Source organism: Aythya ferina, assembly GCF_964211825.1.
Source record: "Aythya ferina genome assembly, chromosome: 10".
Taxonomy (NCBI): Eukaryota; Metazoa; Chordata; class Aves; order Anseriformes; family Anatidae; genus Aythya; species Aythya ferina.
The window spans coordinates 8,224,131-8,239,849 of NC_140306.1; the positions used below are offsets into that span (position 1 = coordinate 8,224,131).

General features: G+C 34.8%; 1 protein-coding gene across 6 annotated transcripts in view; it reads left to right on the forward strand.

Annotated features, from left to right (window-relative positions):
- Positions 1-15,719, forward strand: part of FHIT (fragile histidine triad diadenosine triphosphatase) — a 565,148-nt gene that overhangs the window by 56,466 nt on the left and 492,963 nt on the right. The window lies entirely within an intron of this gene.

The following is a 15,719-nucleotide window of genomic DNA, read 5'->3' on the forward strand; positions in this document are numbered from 1 at the left end:
TCTGGCATTAACAAACTAAAGTTCTGAAATACATGGCTGTATGTATGCATATACAAGAAAACAAGCAAAAAAGATTCCTTGCGTTAATGAAATCTAACAAAAGGGAGAGAATTAAGTTTGTTCAAAAATCTGGATCTTTTGAGGTTGTAGAAGGGGGCAGCTGAGGGCTTGAGTCCAGCTGAACTCAAGAATTCAGAGGCTATTATCTCTCATAGTCATAACTGCTAATCTTCTTCATAGATTTTTATTTTTCCTTTCTATGTATGTATATTTTTATTTTTATAGTTGGGACTATACCAGTCTGTTAGAACATGCCTTTTTTTTTTTTTTTTTTTTTTTTTTTTCTCCACTCTTTATTGGAGCCTTGGGAGATTTGTTTTGCTTGCCAGTCAGGTCGTTTCTGGTGATGCCATTTCCTCTATATAGAACTTTATGAGGAAAAGATCCTCATAAATCTTTTTTTTTGTGCGGGGAGAGAGGATGGGGACAGTAAATGGTGGGGAGGACTTCGTGCAGTTTTTTGGTCTGAGATATGTTTTGCTTCACTATGATATATTCTGGGTTGGTTTTTCTGAATAGTCAGCATACAATTTTCCTCCTCACTGTATGGACATAAACTTATTTTGAAAGGAAATTATTTTGAAAGACAATCAAACCTAGTCTTTCTGGTGTTCCTTCACTGAAGGTTGATCTTTGTTTTCTGTGCGCTCCAAGTACTCATTTCTCATGCTTTATATTGATCAAGTTACTTTTCTGCATTCTCAGGAGAAAGTTAAGCTGCACTGAATGTCTCCTAGTTTGATGGCTTTCCTCTATTAAGAAGTTTCTGGAATAAACAACAGCTTCCAAGTGTAAAAGTTTAAAAGATGGGCTGTGGATGGGTGGTTTTTTTTTTTCCTTAGTAGAGAATGTGATAAACACTTCTCTCTTGGTCACATTCCAGTGTGGGGACAAGAAGAAGAACATAACTAATTCGTTATCTCTATACTGATTTCCAGTAATCTGTTATTAATAGGTGTATTCACGTAAATATAACTAGAGATGACAGATGTAAAAACTGTTATGTTCACATCCCAATGGAGTAGTGAGGTGTAAAAAAAAAAACTGGCTAGGAACTGTAAAGTACAGCCTTTTGCTAAATCTAATGACAGTGTCTAACTTTCTGATGAAAACACATTATTGTGAATGTCAGTGCACAGAGAATTGTTTAGACAGACTGCAATGATGATTGCTAAAGAAATATCAAAAGCAATAAAATACAGAACAACAATCTTCCATTAGTTTTGTTATAATTCAAATATATTATCACTTGTATAGTATCACTCCACACAGAGCATTACATTCAGTATGACATGATTTTTCAAAAAAAGGATGTTGTGGTAGAAAGGTTTGCTCTTGCTTTTAATTTCTTAAATACTATGGATGCTGACACATATTTTGAGACTAAAACTCAATATTATGGCAGTCTGAAGTGGAAGAAGCTTTGCATTAGTCAAGCTGTTCTTTTTTTGTGGGTGGAGTTTATCACACTCCAATTATCTTTTAATTACTGATGAAAGTTCCACTTCTGAAGCAAATTGCTTTGGACAGTAATCATAATTAGTGGAAACACTTCATTAAATGGAGTGTCTGGTTGTGTCCTTTAAACTTATGCAAACCTATCACACCCAAGAGGCTGCTTTCTCTTGGTCACCAACATAAATATATTTATGAACAGTGGTAGCTTCTTCAGAATTGCCTCTGTATTTCCGTTTAAGATATGTTAAAGTGCTGCTTGTCTATAAAATCTATAAAATGACAATACTGTGTGGTTATAACTATATTTTTAGAAAGGAGAGGGATACCAGGTTTTAAATACATGTATTTTAACATTTGCATTCAGTGATGGTGTCATGGTGGGGTGGGAGAGAAACTAATGAGGACTCCAAACCAATCAAATTTTATTCTAAGAGTAACCTCTTAGAATAGAGTAACCTCTTAGAAAACTGCATAGCAGTTCATTGTTATTGGTGACAGTGTTGAGCGGAGTGGAGTGGGCTAAACTTTCACCGCTGCGTCCGTGGAGAGACAGAGATGGGTGAGGAGAATATAAAGGATCTACTGTTTTACCAGTTCTTTCTCTCTCCAGTGAAAGTGCTAGTTCAGTCCCTTGACTGCCTGAACACAGCACAAATAGCAAGAAGAAAGAAATGACATATGGGATTTTATTTAGTGAAATAAAGAAAAGACCCCTTAGCCCCCTTCCCCATCCCTGCAAAACAAAAAAGCAAATTAATTAGATTTAAATAATAACAGACAATCTCTTAAAAATACAGATCTTAGGTGATCTTTTATGTGTTGTGTGCTTCTGACAAACTGGGGTGACTTTTTTTGAAATGCCGAACTCTTATAACGAAGTCATGCACAGTACTCTTCTGTCACTTGGAATTTGTGTTCATCTCCTCAGTTCAGTAACCCCTTTTATAGTGCTATCAAATATGACTCAGTGTTGGGAATTACTATGAGAATATTAAAAACTTGAGATGATTATTTCTATTACCAATTTTCACTGCTCATTAGAAGCATCGCATATAGAACTGTTCTTTTACGTTACTTTTATTGTGATAAACATAATGGCTGAAATACCTGAAGTCCTGGCAATTTGAACAGTGCTGGTGAAGTTGTTCTTAGTTCTTTCTCTTATCCCTCCTTTCTCTTCCACCTTGCTTGGTGCGGATAGCTCACTTTTGCTCAAATCAGTTTTGTATTACAATAAGGTCAACATTTTGCCTACATCTCTAATCCTAGTGTTTTCCTTGTGTCCTCCAGAGCCTATTCTTTCTACAGAATCTGGGAGAGAGCTGCAAAGTTATGATCAAAACATGTAAAAATTGATCAGTAATTAATGCTTTCAAAATTTTTGAGTTCCCTATGAGGCAAAACAGTCTGCTAACAGAAATAGGTTGTATACTTTTTTTTTCTTTATTCTAGCTGAAGAGAGTGTATGGTACAAAGAGTAATAGGAGAAGAGGAGGGCTGAGGCCACCATATCACCTCGGCTGTCTCATTTAAAAGTAGCGGTGACCTCTAATTCTTCCTGGCTTAGATAAACACTAATCATTCTCTGCTTTGCTGGAGGGCACCTTCTTTGTTTCAAATTTATTTTGACCAGGGACTACGTAATAAATGTGTAAAGAATTTCACTGAAACAGGGTGAGGAATGTGGGACTTCATCTGGAGATGTCATACTTCCTGTTTTCTGAACTCATGGATGTTTTACTTAAGGAAAGCTTAAATGCTGGTACTTGACTTGTGATGTGTTCTTTCAGCAGTAAAAGCAGGCTTAAATAAAAAGCAAGTAGTTGTCTCTAAACCTATTATGTGGACAAATTCAGCTAAAATACAGATTATTTTACAGCATATTTTTCTGTTTTCCCCTTTTTAAATACTCTCAGAACAACCTCATACATCTTAAAATCTGTTACTGGATTGGTAAAAATGACCTGCAGGCAAGTATTATTCTTCAATTCTACATTTGCTTGGAAATTCAAACTCGAGAAATACTCAGTCATTTGTATGCGACCATGAGATAATATGCAAATACTGTGCACTCAGATCTGGTGGTGATCCCTAACCTTGTAACATCTGGTCTTTGCTTTCATAATTTTTGCACTTAGGTGTGAAGGGGAGTCCTGCAAAGTGCTGAACACAGCAACCAGCTGTCTCAACAGCAGAGATTATTAGGTACCTGAAACCTCAATCAGCATTTCTCTTCTCTGCTTCCTCTAAGAGTAGTTTACTGTGTGTCCTGTTTTGTAGTCTCATGTGTGAGTCTGGATTTTAATATTCAAAAGACTTTATGTCCAAAATTATGATCATTATTGACCTTTTTCTGCTGGCCATTGACCAGTAGTAGTTTGCCATAAATACCAAGGCAATTTTTTTGTTATTTTTACAAAACCTTTCTCACTCTTGTATTTTTTATTTGTATTAGGGGGAAAAAAAAAAAAAATCAACTGTCTGGCTCATGGTGATAAGGTCAGAAATGATTATTATCACACAAAAGAAGAGCTTGAATACTGTTGAAGGGAGACAGAAAAAGAACTTTAGGTAATGATTCTGCAAGTTAGATCTTGCTTGTAACAGGGAGCAATGAAGGAGATCTGCCAAGTTTTTTTGGGGGATCAAAGAAAAGGTTTTAAAGGTAAACCTAGAGGAAGAGTAATTAGCTAGGTGAAGGGAACCTGTAGAAAATGAGAAAGGGATAACACAGAGTAAGTTCTATGCTAAAGGAGCATAATGGAAGCTATGGAAGTAAGACATTTGATGATAAAATGATATGATAAAATAATAGAGTGCAGGGATGACAATATACTCATGTTATTTCTAATAAGTAGTTTGCAATTGCATTCATCATTGGATTTGTAATCCTCAAAAAAATCAAAACTTTCCTTAACAGAAAAAAATCAGAAATAGCCTTTTCTATAGTTAATAGCATGTCTGGTCAGCGAACTGCCAAATAGGTGCTGAGCTTAGTATTCCCACTGTGATTTCTTTTCCTGTAATGGAAAGAGCACAAATGGCTTTCATAAAAACTACTTGTCATGTTTTAAAGAATGTATTGTTTGTCTTATTTTTGACAAACACAGCCTTTGGCATTCACAACTTGTGCTTTCCATGAATGCAATTCATTGGCAAAATTAAATGTTCTGATCTTTGTGAGAAGTAGGACAGTACTGGGCAAACTAACTTGAACACAGAATGCTACAGACTTTCTGTAATACAAATAAAGTGTTTTCTAGACAAAAATGTTGAAAGAAAAAAAAATCTGACAATGGAAATATTTCATTTTGGAAGTCTAAATAATATTTGATAGGCTAGCATTATTTTGTGCTTTCTTCTACAGGAATTTCCTGCTGAAATTATGATTAAGGTGTTAGTTCAAAGGTGAAAAGGTGCAATTCATAATGAAGCCTGCTCAGCATATTTGGAAGTCTAAAATGCACCTTGGCTTTAATTCAGCAAAAGACTTGGTTTGTTTTTAAACTGCAGTAACTGATATTTGTAAGAAATTATTACACAGATTTAGGTACTTACAGACTATAGCAGATTAATTATAAATACATTGTTATAGCTTTAAAAAAAATATTAAATTACCATAGGATACGGTCATAAATTATTCCACAGGAATATATTATATGCATGTGCTTTGTTCACTAATAATATACAAGCAACTGTAAGAGACACTGTGGCTATTATTCGTTGCTACCAGCATTTTAGGATTAGAGTTGGTATATAGCTTTCATTAAAGGTATTAAAATCAAGGGTCGCAATATGTGTTATGTTTAAGAATCTGTATTTTGTGTAGGTCTGTAATCAAGTTTAGAGTAAATATTGGCAATACAAGTATTCCAATGAAGCATTAGATATCTGTCATAGTGAACTTGAGATGTGCACATTGAAAATAATGTATTCTAAGTTACTGGAATAATGCAGAAAGGACAGTGGAAAATAGGGAGAGTTCCTTACTGTGTGTTTCTTTTGTGACCATGGGTGAGGGAAGCACGAGATATCCACGGGGATATTTTAGAGAGTTTATTTGTTAATTAAAAATGGTTATGCTTCCTTCTTGACTCAGTGTGATTTTTTGAATCCTGTTAAATATTCTACATGAGATATAAAACATTGCCTTGCAAGTAATCATTCTGTAGTCTAGGGGGAGATTGTTGTCCCTGCTGATTAGGCTGCATAAAATAGGGGACATTTAACTCTTTTTGGGGTGGAATTCCAGTAGTGCAGAGAATGGTGATTTCTCTCAGGATTTAAATAATAAAACCAGTGTTCTGCACATGTGTTTTCACCAGGTGAGAGAGAATCAAACGCAAATGTAGTAACTGTGACAAGTGACGATATGATGATGCTCAAGAGTTTGTTTAATGCCTTTGAGAATTAGGGAAGAGAAGGCACAGCCAGCTCTGTTCCAAAGAAAGGAACTGCAAAACAAAGGAAAACATATGGATGATCAATAACAGTTAGAAAATAGAAGGCACACAGGACACGGAAGAGGAAAGGACAAGGAAATACCAAGCAGGAGGGCAGGCAGGATGAACTTAGAGGTGTGGACCGGAGGTACAGGCTGCTATATGATAGGAGATGCTTGTTTAGATTATAATGATTAGCAATTGTGTGACTGGTAGCACAGCTTACTCTTGTACATTTTATGAACTAAAGGCGAGCTCAATTTTAAAACAGAAATTTTGCAGTGATAAAATTCACTAGTCAAGAAGTCTTAACATTTTTTTTTCAAAGAACTGTCATGCTAAGATAAAAATATAATCTAAGGATAACAACCATGTGTGCCTTTTTGCAACATGTAGTAAGGCAACTTATGAAATAAGATATTGTCTTTGATTTAGTATGCACTGCTTGATATGAAGTACACAAAGCATACAATACGATTAAATTTTGTGAGAGGTCATATAATTAGATTTATTTAGATTGTTGTCTAATGTTAATGAATTACATTTTGTATTGGAATTCTGTTCTAGGTTTCGCTGCAGGATTGCAATTTATTAATTGTATCTAAAGGGTTAATTAAAGTTTTGGTGATAGCCAATGTTGATGTGCAAGTCCCTGGCTAAAGCCTGTGCTTGTTTGTTGCTTTGTTTTAGTTCACATTCTGTTAATTATAGCAGTGTGATAGCTTCCTGAAATTACGTTTAATGAAACTACATTCCTGATAGTAGCACTGCTTTAATTGCATCTGAAACTTCTGTTAAAAGATGTGACTGGGAGTGGTGTGGAGATGAATATCTTAGCTGTTTCAGTGTTTATATGGCATTTCATTTGCTTAACCAGATTTCATCCTGAATGTGAATTTGTATAATATTGACTCGTTATGGTTTTGCAGTGGAGAGGCGATGTACAGTTCTCTGAAGGTTTTGTAGAAAGCTTTCTCCTTTTTTGGAAAGCTTTATAGGACCAGATGCGCTTTTTTTTTTTTTTTCTTTCTTTTTTTCTGATTACTAAAAACATGGGTATTGCAGCTTTAAGGAAAACAAATCAAGCACCAAATCTGCTGATGTATTTTCATCTTTTTTTAAAACTTTTTTTTTCCATTTACTTTTGAAATCATGCTGCTCCTACTAAATATCGGTATGTACATGAGATAGCATTGAGATAAATGTCAGACTTTGTTAATCTTTGGGAAGGAGAATGGAGAAAAAAGAGTAGGAAGGGTTTTCAATGTTCATTTAGGAATCTTTCAACTCTGATTTTTTTTTTTTTTTTTTTGAGTTAAAGCAGATAATTGGTGCGATTATAGCTGTTGTTCTGGGATGTAAAAAGTATTAGATTGTTTTGCAGAGGTCATTATTTTAAACACTTTTTTCTTCTGCTCATGTTCTACTGGCTTTATAAACACAAACATAGACTGCTCGATATTAAAAAGCTTTCATGGGAAAGAAATGGCTGCAATGTCTTTAGCCTAGATGGTGCTTATGGATTTGATGTTCTTTAACAGCTGTTATTTGTATTAGCTTTGATTACCAGTATAGCGTCGTCATTATAAACTACTGCATAATAATTTAATGTTATATGTAAGAATACCTTTATAGAGGAGTTGCTTTGTGCTTATTTTATCACATGGGAAGCGAGTTGTGGGCAAGATACAGAACATAAAACGCATATTTCTAAGTTTCAATAATTGGTAGTTTAGTAGAAATAAAATGGGTTAAAGTAAGAACACAAATCTCATGAAAATTCCAATTTGACAGAAACTGGGAGTTTTATTTCACAAGACAGTGGCTACAATATATTAATATGAATTTCTTTAATTGCCAACTGCTGATGTTTATTTTTCCTGAGCTGATGCCTGGCTTTAGTGGAAGCAGAAAGCAGTCAGAAGCAGGTTTTGTGCTCACAAACTTACTGACAAGTAGTATGTTACAATAGTTGCCTTCAGGGCAAAATAAATCAAGCATCTGCTTACCCTACACTATAATTGGTATTTACATGTAAACTTTTGATTAATAGCATGTACTTGTGATTATGCTGTGTTGTTAGTAGTAGCTTCCAGAAATAAGACTTAAACCTGGGAAAGATTTTACTTGTTTCCACAGTTTCATGTTGAATTCAATGAGGTGTTTGGGCTCCAAATGAAGTACAACCATATGAAAAGATGTATTTGAAAGAAATATCAGCCAATGGCACTGAATTCCACAGGCTTTATAGATTCTATTTATTTAGCCTACTGAATTCATTTTCATAGGATGTTTTGACTGGAAGTGTTCTTGTCTGTTCAGGTTCTCCTAAATTTCTCTAAGCTAGAATGCTTAGAAAAACTGTCTTTTGATTTGGTACTGTGCTTATTGATATATACACTGTGTTGGTGTCTCAGATTTTCAGGCCAAGTCTACAGGATTTATTGGATTTCAAAATACTGCTGCAGTGGCTTAGACTACTTTTATGTGAGATTTTGAAAATAATAACTGTGACTTAATTTTATGTAAAATTATAGATAGGAAGAAAATTTTTTAATTATACCTCTCTCTTCCATACTGTTTTTCTTCTTTATTGTATTAAAAAACATCAAAAACAAAACAAACAAAACCCAAGAACAACAAAAAAACAAACCTTTAGTGTTGCTTTTAAGTATAAAATGCATTCTAATATACCTTTCGGTCTACGAATATGCGGTGCTGGATATCAGATATCAGCAGAAAATATTACTGACCCATTCTTAATATTTGATGTGAAAGTAAGGAATCTGAAAAATGAACATTAGCAAACTCATATGAATGAGTGTATTTAAAATTACTGTATTGAGGTGGCTTAACTTATTATCTTAGACACAAAGATGCCCAATTTATTTTATTGTACTTTAAAAAAATAATAAATGTTTATGCCTTCTCAGTCTCTTGTATGTTCTAAAAATCTAATTTGAAACAGTTTTAAGTGGTATCCTGAATCCCCAACTTTTATTAACAACAGTAAGATTATTGGCTACTGGAAGAGTATTTGAGTTCAATATTAAATATTCTGTTTTAGAAGAACATTTATGGAGTGAAATGAATACTCTGATTCCTTCCCATAATTAATAATTTTGTCATGTGCCTTCTGTGTGCCTCTTCAGTAACCATGACTCACCTTAATACCAGTGTTTGACATTAGAAGCCTCTCTAGAGAGGAAGAAAATCATTCAGAAATGAGCTGGATAAAGGTTATTAAACCAACACTTAAAATTCTGGTCCTGCACGTTTTCCTTTACCCCCTAATTAAATGCCAAGAACAGCAATGTGGAATTCTTCTTGTATGCATATGCTGAATATACCTTTATCGAAGGGAGAATAACCCACAGGGAACTGAAACTTGTTTCCAGCAGTTGCATCCTCTTGCTTGTGTGTATTTGGAATGCTGTTCTTCAAAAATAGTGGAAGAAATCTTGGTAACTGAGTCTCCTTAAAACTACATTGTGAAGTCCCTATGATTCTTTTCTAACTCTTTCTTGTACGACTCAGGTTTTTGGCTTAAGTTGTCTTATTGACTTCAGTGGTACTATTTGTATAAGTAAAGGAGAACTCCATGAGTACAGTTCGTGAGGTTGGGTCGATACTGTGTATATACATCACTGCTTACAAACCTCGCATTTGTCATCTCCCAGAACACTATAGGACTAACTTGAATATCAATATGAATGCTACGTGGAACAGCTTATTCATTTTTCTAAATGACTGAGACCTCTGCAGAAGTGTAGCTGGCAGTTTGAGGGATGTGAGTCTCCACTTTTCCTCTGTGATTCTCTGCTCTTGTGAGACCTCACCTGGGGCACTGTGTTCATTCAGCTCTTGAGCCCTCAGAACATGGACCTGTTGGAGCAGATCCTGGGGAGGGCTATGAGGATGATCAAGGGGCTGGAGCCCCAGTGAAGACAGGCTGAGAGAGCTGGGGTTGTTCAGCCTGAAGAAGGCTCTGGGGAGACCTTATAGCAGCCTGCCAGTACCTAAAGGGAATCTGGAGAGGAGGGGACTCTGTGTCAGGGAGTGTAGTGATGTAGATAAGGGGTAACATTTTAGAACTAGAAGAGGGTAGGTTTAATTCAGATATTAGGAAGAAACTCTTCACTATGAGGCAACCTGATGTGGTGGCTGGGAGGTGGAACTTGGTGATCTTTAAGGTTCCTTCCAACCCAACCATTCTGTGATTCTAATTTTTGAGGAAAAACATGGTGTATGCTGACATTGTTACTTTTTTTTTTCTTTTTTTTTTTTTTTTTCCCATCTGTTTCTAAGCCTTCTACAAACCATGTATGCTGGGGGAGGGAGGGGAGAGGTATGTGATATGACAGACAACTAAATTTTAATTAATAGAATTCAATGTGCTTGGTCATATTCCTTTTACAGGTAGGACATGCTGGCATCTGCAAAGCAGTGATAATTTGCAGTGTTATCATTCTCACTTGCAGTGCATGACCCTAATGAGGCCAGGTCCTTTCAATTAGCAAGATGATGGTGTTAAATCCCTCACTATTATGCTCTTTTGGCCAGACTCTGCTGATGATTTATGGAATATTACATAGGTTGGCCATTAAAGTCTAATTCCTTCAGTAAAAATTTAACACAAACTTCTTTTCCCAGCTGATAGAACTATCTGCATCTTTCTTAACCCTTTTTCTCAACACTGTGTATCAAATTAATACTTTGTAAAAATATAAAAGGTCTCTGGATGTTTGGTTTCTTGTACTGAGTTTTTCAGTGAACTTTACATAATATTTTAACTTTCAGAAGTGGTAAACAGGTAATTCAACTTAGCTGACTGCAGGTGCTATTTTGGATATTTAGTGCTTACTGGAAAGTTTCCAAATAATTATAACATCTCTAAAAGCTTTAGAATCCTCAAAATGCTCTAATACTGTGCTGTTATTTGTCCAGAGTAACTAACGCTCTTTTCTCCGTTCTCATGAGAAAAAGAGTGGTTTGTAACAAGGACTGATCAGTTAAATGGAGATCACTTAATGTTTGTGCTACTTCTGTACATTTCATAATACTGCAATTAAAAGAATTATTTTTAAAAGATCCTTATTAAATTCTAGTAAGTATTGTTCCACTGCAAGTAGAACCATGTTCAGAAATGAATTATTTTTTCTCTATCACCCATTTAAAATCTCTGAACACATTTCACTTTTTAAGGATAAGTTTTCTGTTACATGTTTTTTTTTTTTTTTTTTTTTTTTTTAAATTAAAAACAAACCCGTAACAGTCTCGCAAGTCCCCATAATCACAAAACAAACGGGACCTGGCTTCACAATGCCTCATCATCATACAGCAAGGGTCGTAGCTATGAAAGTTTGTTTATAGTCATGTTCCTACTATGCTTTTTTCTATGATCTTTGTCCTTGCATTTCAGTTGTTTCTTGACCTTATCCCTCTGCTGCAACCTCTTCCTCACATCTCCTTGCCCTAAAGTTAGCTTGGTTGTCTGCCATGAATCCCATATCATCCCTCCCTCTGTTATTTTTGTCTTCATGTCTTTGTTGGTCCCTGACCATCAAATCCTTCTGACAGCCTCTTAATTCATTGTTGCTCTAAAAGGAAAAAGTCAGGGAGAAAGGTTCCAGTTTAAGTAATGGAGAATATCTGTGAGAAAGAGGAATGAGGAAAAAAGGTAAAAATAGGAGTCACACTGGAGCTACACCTAAAGGACCATTCCTACAATAAAGATAGTACTTCCAATCGGAAAGGCATGGGGAAAAAAGAGCAAACTGAACAACATGATACTTTTGAATATCTTTACAATGGAATTTGGATGTAATTAAAGGGTTTAATCTAGCACTGAATGGAAAGGAGGAAAAAAAATTAGGTTGTATACTGAGTTCTTCATCGCTAGGTTGTTATCAAATTATTTTTATCCTTTACTCTGAGGAAAGAGGAAGGAAATTGTTTATTTTTACACTTCTGTGAAAAGGCAGAAATCTTGTGGTTTCTTTCATGTGGTTGAATCCTGTTCTGTGTATTTACAAGTATTTTTGATCCAGAACAAGATAAGGCAATGCATGCATTTTAGTGGTAGGATACGATGATGCTGTCCTAACAGGGATCATGCTACCGAATGCTACCAATGAGCCCATCTCCCATCATATAGAATAGCTGATGTTATGCAATTCTCTTGTCGTGGATTAAGTGCAGATACTATACCTACTTTTTCAACAAGAGAATGCACTGTGGATCAGAGGGCAAAAATAAGATACAGCAAGCATAGGAGCAAACTGTTTCCCACGCATGAACTTCTCTGTACAGTTCCCACTAACCAGTTCAGTAATTATAAAATTCCTGGAAATGTTGAGATCAAAGGAAGTAACGGTTTTAAGAATACGATCAGTTTTCCTTCTAAGAAAAACTTGTCTTTTCAGAAAAGCCCTTTGAACTTCTGTTCCACTAGAGATCTAGTCTTGTCCTTGAAAACTGCATTATATTTTAGGATCTCCTGTCTGTCCATATATTACTACCCACATCTCATTTCCTATGCTAATGTTGTCCCTGATGGTGGCAACTTCTGTCCTGCACTTGCTTAATACTATTCTTTTAACCTAACCAATTATCCAGTTCAGAAGTTACCTGAAGAAATGGATGTTACAGTTATTAGGAGTATATTTATTTGCAAGGCTAAATAAATTTGTTTCTCTTAATGCACTAGGAATTGAACAAAGGACTGTGATTTTCACTCAGGTGCAAACAACTCTCTAGTCACCTCTTAGTCTGAAAACCCATCAAGTAACTGCTCTCAGAATACTCCTTTCGGCACTTATTCTGGTTCTGTTCTTGGGTTTTGTCAGTGTGTGTTTTTGTTTCACTGAAACATAAACTTGAACATGACTCAATAAATAAAAACTATACTTGCACCTACTGACATCCCCAAGAAATTGTATGAATGTTGGTGGTATAGCTTCTTTATGGTCCTGAGGTGCAACTGTGGGTAATGGGTGGTGACCCATAACTCAGTCTGTACACAAGGTACATAATTCATTGGTCTTAGGTGTCAGCTCAGCTCTTACATCCAGTAGTATTACTTACGTGTATATGGTAGTATAGAATTAAATATACTAGTAAGCACCTTTTGTGATTTTATGTCGTGCTGCCATTTATACTTCAGAATGGTAAGTGCATCTACAGTTATGGAACTGTCTGTATTGAAATTTGTCTGCATCTCTTTAACAGTGGTATCTTGGAGGTCTTAACCCTGTGTAGGCTTCAGCTTTGTGAAAACAACTGCATCTCTGTAGCAAGGATGTTTTTTTTTTTTTCAGTTTCTATTAAACTTCTCATCTGCCTTTTGCTGTTTCTTGACTAAGCTATCCTGTTTGGTTTTGTGTTTACAAATAATCTGATATAGCAGGTTTAGTCCCTGATTAGGCTTAGAATACAAAAAATGATAATATGGCATTCCAAAGGTAAGCTTTAACCAAAACGACAGTTTCCTTAATTGACAATTTTTCTTATTAGAAGTTTTCAAGGAACATGAAAAACAGTAGGAGAAAAAAAGTTGAGAATTATGAAAATCTAGAATTTGTTTTTGTTTTCCCCTCATAGGCATGGCTTATTAAAAAAAAAAAAAAAAAAGAAAAAAAAATTTTAGTTTAGATCTTGAAATCCAGACAGTATTTGGCAATAACCAATGGAAGTACCAAGGATAAAAATCATACTTTCCCTATATAAATCAGAACAAGAGAAATATCTTGTAAAATAATACTGTATATATGTGCTGCTTTTCTTTACATCTAAAGTAGCCAGTGCTACTTTTGTCTCCTTCATATTTCAGCTTTCAATTAGATGCTTGTCAAAACAGGTGGATAAATGGAGCAGAAACAAATATCAGGGGTCATGTCTTTACTTGTTTGTTTCCCAGTTTAACATCTATGAATATAAATATTCTAATTTCATTTTCTTGAGTAAGTGTACAGATTTTTTGTTTTTAAAAAAGGTTGCTGTCTCCTTATTTTAAGAATAAATACTGAATCTTGTTTCCTTTGTGGAAAGACTATACTGTAATGCTAATTTTTAAATCATCCTGTTTCTTTTGAAAGACCTTACCCAAGTGTGGCTATGGTGTTCTGCTCCCTGGGTCATTATCATTGTTTAGTGCAGTAGGAAACTTGCAGCTTTATTACTGCTCTCTGTCTCTTAAAATTGATGTAATTTGCTTAAAATCAACTTCCATGATGTGCAAGAATTGAGGGCATTAATTCTAAAACTTCTTAGTGCTATTTTTAGATATTTGTTTTGTATTCATGTGTATCTCTTTTCACATTGTTCTGCTTTGTTGTCAAATAAAGAGAAAAAAGCTACACTGCAGTGTCATCATTATCGATATCTTAGGAGTGTTAATGATCAGTTAAAGATGAAAAATTGAGAAATAACTTTTCATTAAAAACATATTTCACTTATGCAATGTAAAATTTGGGAAAGGTTCTGATTCTGTGAATAGTATTTATTATTGTTGCGCCAGTATCTGTATCATGCTCCACATTTCACATTTCTGATTTTATGTTCAAAACGAGTAGCATCTCCTAACATTTCTATGCTTCCTACTGGATATTTGTTGGATTAACAGAAGGTGTTTAATTGCAAGCGAAGCCTATCTCACATGTAATAAAGTATTTTTTTTTAATAAATCTTACTCTTTCATAATGCTAAAAAAAAAAAAAAAAAAGAAAAAGCAAGCTACAAACACTGATTATAAGGCATCTATAAAGCAATCTTTTAATAAGATGAGTGAGAGCAGTGAAATAATGAAGTGTGAGGATGTGGAACAGTTTTCATAACTGCGTTTCTAATTTTATTAAATATATACAACAAGAAGGAGGATAATGCCTGGCATTTTATGCAGAATAAATATGAGAGAATTTGGTCATTAACCTGCTACAAAACATAGATGGTGTCAGATGACATATATACTTAAAAATAATGGGAAAAAAAAAGGTTTTCCATTCTGAGCTCATCTAAGTGATTCTGAGTAAGTTGGGAAAGAAGTCCAAGGAGACTTGGGGAAAACGCTAAAAATAGCATCTGTAGGGAGGGAGAGGGAACAAAAAACCCCCATGTTAATTGATGATGTACCTGATGGTTCTTAATGGGGAGGAGAGTGGGAACCCAATCATTGAGGTCTTAATGAATAGTGAAAATTACTTGATTGAAAATAGTATATGTTGACTCCTCACCCAACTCTGACTTCTTAGGCTCTATTCAAGTTTGTTATGTGCAACTCATTTGACTGCCTTTTAGGAAGCCCTTTCTTCAACAGAGTTTTATAACATGATTTTTTAATTTTATTTTTATGTTTTATTTATTTATTTTTTAACAACAGCCTATTGCAGAGAAATATGGCAAAAATCATTGTGTATAAGGGTGTGTGTGGAATTGTGGAATAACCTAAGATGTAGTGGTACATGAATTTCTCTTGCATCTTGTAAGTGCTCTTCATATTACTGATCATTTGAGCAATGCTGTTAATGAACTTACAGAATCCTGCAGCAGTAGATTGACTAGCCTGGTAATAGTTTTAATTTCACAAAGATAAAAGGTAGTAACACTGCCTCTTCCCTGAAAATCCTTACATACAAGTTTCTGCAGGATTCACTTCCATGACAGTGGAATAAGCAATGAATGTTTTGGCTTGGTGGCCAAAAAAAAAACCTGAAAAAAGATGTTATATGACAAATGACTTTCTTTTTTTCCTTTTGTGTAAAT